The 5,914-nt window shown below is 39.1% G+C and overlaps 1 pseudogene; it reads left to right on the top strand.

The window, feature by feature from the left end:
- Positions 1-3,609: 3,609 nt before the first annotated feature.
- LOC149156585 (uncharacterized) lies at positions 3,610-5,197 on the top strand (annotated as a pseudogene).
- The last annotated feature ends 717 nt before the right edge of the window (positions 5,198-5,914 follow it).

Below are 5,914 nucleotides of genomic sequence, written 5' to 3'. Positions count from 1 at the left end.
TCCGGCACTTTGGTGGTCTGTGCAAGTCTTATTTCAAAGCTGTGTTTTGTGATTACACAGCAGTTTCGTAGCGCGCTACGAAATTGCTGTAGCTGCATGTTTCAGTTTAGCCAATCAATTATGATTGACAAATCAGCGAATCTTTCTGAAAGTTATTGTCTTCACACATGGAAAAATGGCCAGCACATCGAAGACATGGCAGCCTATGCTATTTTGAGTAATCAAAGATAAAAGGCATGCTTCTTTGGATTCGAATATTGTGAAGCACATCAAAGACCGACAAACAGGGGCCTATGTTTCAGGGTAACAGAAAAGATGTGGCATTAAAGACAAACATGGAGCATTAAAGGTTCATCACAGCCATCGCCAGAAAGAGAGCAGATGTCAAAGAATGAAGTTCATTGTAATTAAAACCATCAAAGCTACCGCTGCAGTAATCCACTGGGCAGAAAATGAATCTTGATTGTAATAAATGCTATGTCCAGCATGATGTAAAATTAGAGTCTTATTTGTTTTAGGTTTCTAGAGCTGTCAATTAGTAGTAAGTGGCTTTTATTAGTTAGTTTAAAGGTGAATAGGTGTCATTAGAAAGGGACTTCGAGTTTCCCTCAGATGAAGGGGGAGTCAGGTAGAAGAACTTTATAAATAGCTGAAACAGAAATAAGCAAGGGGTTAGAGATTTTGACAAAAGACAAGTCTATTTTGGTTTATGTAAAGCAAATTTCAGTAATGCAAGGACTGTTGTTTCTTCTCAGGATTCACGATATGTCTTTTTGTTCAAATATGTAATGGTTTATTCTCTCTAGTGTTTTCTTACAGTCTTGTTCCAACATAATCACTTAGAATTCATGTTTCATGCTCTGACTTCCTGTATGCTTTGCAAGCTGTGTTTTATGTAAAGTATGTTTGAACATTTGATGTAAAGTGCCCTGACTTCTATGAAAGGATAGTGTTTTGGTTTGCTGAGAGGTGTGAGACTCCATAAGCCCAATGGGATTTGATTTGATATGTGTCCAGCCAGCTTATTTTTCATATGTGTTTTTTGAAGAGTTAGCCATCTTTCCTTGTCAGTAGTCCATATTGATAAGCTGTGAGAGAGCCCTCTCTGACTAAGGAGGCTAAGCCTTAGTCTAAAGCCTGGTTTGAAACAGTTACACAGAGTCTTGCTGATTGGCAGCCTTCAGTACCTGATTTTGTGATAACATTTTGGTGCGTCTGCCGGGAGCCTGAAGATTATTCTTTCCCGAAATCATGAAGCTGAACTTCTGAAAGTAGCAGGAGCTCAGAAGGTTTTTGAGGCTGCAAAACTACCTTGGCGACTCCATTGTTAAAAAATTCGAAATTCATAGTTTCATGGTGATTCCACTGGACTTATGAAGGACCCAGAAGCTACCATTCTTAGTTCAAGGTATGCATGCATAGATTTTTCAGGAATTCATGGTTTCCCAAATCATTTTCACAAGGATGCATATTTTCTAAGGAATGGTCCCAAATTTAATGGAGAAGATTTGAGTTTGACTCTGAAGCATATCTCAGATTTCTGTCATTTTGCTGAGCTTCTTAGAGTTAAACATGAGGATGTTTGCATTATGTTATTCTATGATTCACTTCAAGGGAAATGCAAACAATGGGTTGAAAGCTTTCCTATCAAATTCATTAAGTCATTTCAAGACTTATGGCTTATGTTTTTGGAGGAATGGATAGATAGGTCAGAGGTGGTGGCAAACTCTCCTTCAGTTGAGGGTTTCAAACAATGGAATAATGATCATAGTAATGGGGAAATAGATGAAAATTTTTCTTTGTCCTTGTCCTCGTATCTAAAGTCCTTTGACTGTAAAGCAGAGGATAAGATGGGATTTTTGGATGAAGTTGCTGAGGACATTGAGAAAGAAATTGAAGGTTTAGAAGGTCAAATTCAGACATATAGTTTTCATAATCATGATCATTATTTTCAGAAGTTTTCTATGGCAGAACGCAAGGAGAGAATGTTGCTTCCTTTCTCTTTTACAATTGAGGAAGAGTACACTGTTTTTGAAGATCAGTTTGCACAGCCGGAAAGTTACAAGAAAAATCAAGCTGATCATGTATTCTGGGATCCTATGGCTGATTACATGGAAGAGTTTTACACTCCAGTGTTTCAATTTTCCTATAAAGGTCAGAGACAATTTCAGTGGCAGTGGTCATCGCCATATCCTAATGACTCTGAACTCCGATGCAGTCAAAGAAATCAGACATCAGATAAGAAAAATGATTGGCTACATTGGAAATTTCACATTGATTGAGCTGAAAGAAGTTTAAATTGTTAGGGTAGGTAGGTAGGTAAATGCAAATAAGCTCAAGGTCAACTGAGCATTTTTCAGTAGATGTAGCTTTCTTTCTCCTACAGTCATGCTTGTCAAGCAAATTTCTGTTTGTCATAAATGGATAAGGCACTGGACCTGCGAGTTCTTAGTGTACCACAAGGGCACACTATCCCAAGTGGATCCACTGTTATCACTGAAAATTCTGTTGCCAAAAACTTTTAGCCTAGCTTAAGGACAAGGTGTTTTCGCAGTGCATGAATCCTTTTTAGCAGTTTCGCAGCGCTACCTATTTAGGTGGTTTCGTAGCGCGCTACGAAGTTGGAGATTTGTCCTAATCCATAGCGGCCCTTTCACAGCTGTCATGTTTATCAAAATCCATTGGGTTTGCATCAACAGTTGTCAGCTTATAAGGTTTTTGGTATCCCAGCGGATGGTGTTTCATTAGGTTTATCTGGAGCATTCCTTCTTGGAAGAAGCCTTCTGTGGAAATCAGCGCTGTAAACAAAATGAACGCATCAAACATTGAAAACATTATTTCAGAGCTCTTTGCAGAGAACCTTATCCGGGGAAGAGGTCTATTTTGTAGGTCATGTATGAAATTCCAGATGGCATCACCTGGATTTACTGATATTCTAGCTGTCTTGGTTGCTGTGGTGAATACAAAATTTCCAGAAGTTGGTAATCTCCTTTTGAGAAGGTTTATTTTGCAGCTTAAGAGGGTTTTCAAACGAAATGACAAGCCTCTGTTACTAGCAGCGACAAAATTCATAGCTCACCTAGTGAACTAACAAGTTGCACATGAGATCATTGCTTTGGAACTTCTTACTGTTTTGCTGGAGAATCCTACAGACGATAGTGTTGAGGTCGTTGTTCGATTTGTAGAGGAATGCGGGTCCATGTTTCAAGACCTATCACTTCAAGGCCGCTATGGAATTTTTGAGTGATTTAGGGGTATTCTTCATGAGGGAGAAATTAACAAACGAGTGCAGTTTTCGATTGAAGGACTCTTTGCAATTCACAAAGCCAATTTCCAGGGTTATCCTGCTATTCGTCCAGAACTGGATGTTGTGAAGCAATCAGCGAATTTGCAAAGTCAGTGCAGGGTAATGAACACGCGACATTTTAAACTAAGGATGTCGTTGAACATCCGTGAAGCCCCAATGCATGTATTTGTCAACGTTTGTATTCATGGTGATTATGTTTCGGCTTCGGATATTTTGTTCTGAGAACTGCAGAGACTATGCTGGGGGCAGTCCATCTGGGACTAAGGATTCTAAGAATAGAACATTGTCCGAGAAAATCTTAGATGATTCCTATTGTGAGACTGAAACTAACTCTAAGCTTGTTTGAGAATGATTCATGCCAAACGTCACCAGCGGAACTAAAGGATGTGAACTGGTTTGAACATAAGCATGAATGTGGAGGCATGTGCTGGTTGCAGTGTTGCCAACAGAAGTTACTTTGGCTGCTCGCATCTTAATCAAGTCCATAGACAGGCAATATTTTGGGAAATACCATGATCATTCAACTCACATGTTGCCGAACCTTTGCCATCATTATGAGAAGATGCAGACACCAGATAAATTGGAGTTGCATATATTTGCTATTTTTCTTGCCTTCTGTCTTCAATCATCAACTTTAGAGATGTTTCAGTTAACGGGTACTTTTATCTCAAAGTTTGTATTACTTATTGCACAAGTCAGAGTGAATGCTATGGCAATCGTGCGTGTGTCATCACCGGAATCAGTTCGTAAGCCTGCAGTATCAAGAACAGTTCCTACCATTGCAGAGACTATAATGCGTTCTGTTCAAGAGGTGCAAGTTGCACAAGCTGTTTATCTTTGAGGGAGTTTGTTCAATCATTCATGTGATCCTAATATCCATGCTTCATTTATTTCACGGCGTCTTTTTGTTCATGCAATCAAACCATTACCTCCAGGCTCACCACTTGAGCTATGCTATGGCTCACAGGTTGGAGAATCCAGGCTTGAAGATAGGCAGAGATGGTTGGAAGAACGCTACTTTTTTTTTTTTTTCATGCAAGTGCAGGACATGTTCAGAATTGAACCTTTCAGATCTCTACCTGTCTTCATTTCGATGTGCAAAGCATGATTGCCAGGGGGTAATCTTGGTTAAGGCAGTTGCGAGGTTAGAGAAATTGGTTGGAACTAATTTTGTGCCATACGCTAACATATTTAAACGGGACCTAGCATTTCCTGTTGATGAGCAACTGCGCCAGTCAATCAATAATGTTGCCCATCTTCTTATTTCAATAGAAAATGATAGTATGACATATGTAAGTCTCGGACAGTGCTTGAGATGTGGATCTATGTCTGATCTAGAAAGAATGCAGAAGGTAGAAAACCAGAGTTTGGGATACCTTAAAAGAGTTCAGGGTGAGATATGTTTAACATCATCTACTGGTAATGAGAAACAAAGGCTACTGGATGAGGCATTACAATTTCTTCAATCATTGAGATCTGTGTTGCAGGCCTTCAACAAAGATATTGCCAAGGCAGAGGATATTATTGCTGAGATGTTTTGTTTGACTACAGAGAGCGGATTACATTATTATCTGGTGTTTGTTTCCGGCACTTTGGTGGTCTGTGCAAGTCTTATTTCAAAGCTGTGTTTTGTGATTACACAGCAGTTTCGTAGCGCGCTACGAAACTGCTGTAGCTGCATGTTTCAGTTTAGCCAATCAATTATGATTGACAAATCAACGAATCTTTCTGAAAGGTATTGTCTTCACACTTGGAAAAATGGCCAGCACATCGAAGACGTGGCAACCTATGCTATTTTCTGTAATCAAAGATAAAAGGCATGCTTCTTTGGATTCGAATATTGTGAAGCACATCAAAGACCGACAAACAGGGGCCTATGTTTCAGGGTAACAGAAAAGATGTGGCATTAAAGACAAACATGGAGCATTAAAGGTTCATCACAGCCACCACCAGAAAGAGAGCAGATGTAAAAGAATGAAGTTCATTGTAATTAAAACCATCAAAGCTACCGCTGCAGTAATCCACTGGGCAGAAAATGAATCTTGATTGTAATAAATGCTATGTCCAGCATGATGTAAAATTAGAGTCTTATTTGTTTTAGGTTTCTAGAGCTGTCAATTAGTAGTAAGTGGCTTTTATTAGTTAGTTTAAAGGTGAATAGGTGCCATTAGAAAGGGACTTCGAGTTTCCCTCAGATGAAGGGGGAGTCAGGTAGAAGAACTTTATAAATAGCTGAAACAGAAATAAGCAAGGGGTTGGAGATTTTGACAAAAGACAAGTCTATTTTGGTTTATGTAAAGCAAATTTCAGTAATGCAAGGACTGTTGTTTCTTCTCAGGATTCACGATATGTCTTTTTGTTCAAATATGTAATGGTTTATTCTCTCTAGTGTTTTCTTACAGTCTTGTTCCAGCATAATCACTCAGAATTCATGTTTCATGCTCTGACTTCCTGTATGCTTTGCAAGCTGTGTTTTATGTAAAGTATGTTTGAACATTTGATGTAAAGTGCCCTGACTTCTATGAAAGGGTAGTGTTTTGGTTTGCTCAGAGGTGTGAGACTCCATAAGCCCAATGGGATTTGATTTGATATGTGTCCAACCAGCTT

Source organism: Pinus tabuliformis, chromosome 9, assembly GCF_031772625.1.
Source record: "Pinus tabuliformis cultivar Carrire ecotype Pingquan chromosome 9, CPIR1, whole genome shotgun sequence".
NCBI classification, from domain to species: Eukaryota; Viridiplantae; Streptophyta; class Pinopsida; order Pinales; family Pinaceae; genus Pinus; species Pinus tabuliformis.
Note: the sequence above shows the minus strand (reverse complement) of the source record. Positions and strands in the feature narration are given on the sequence as shown.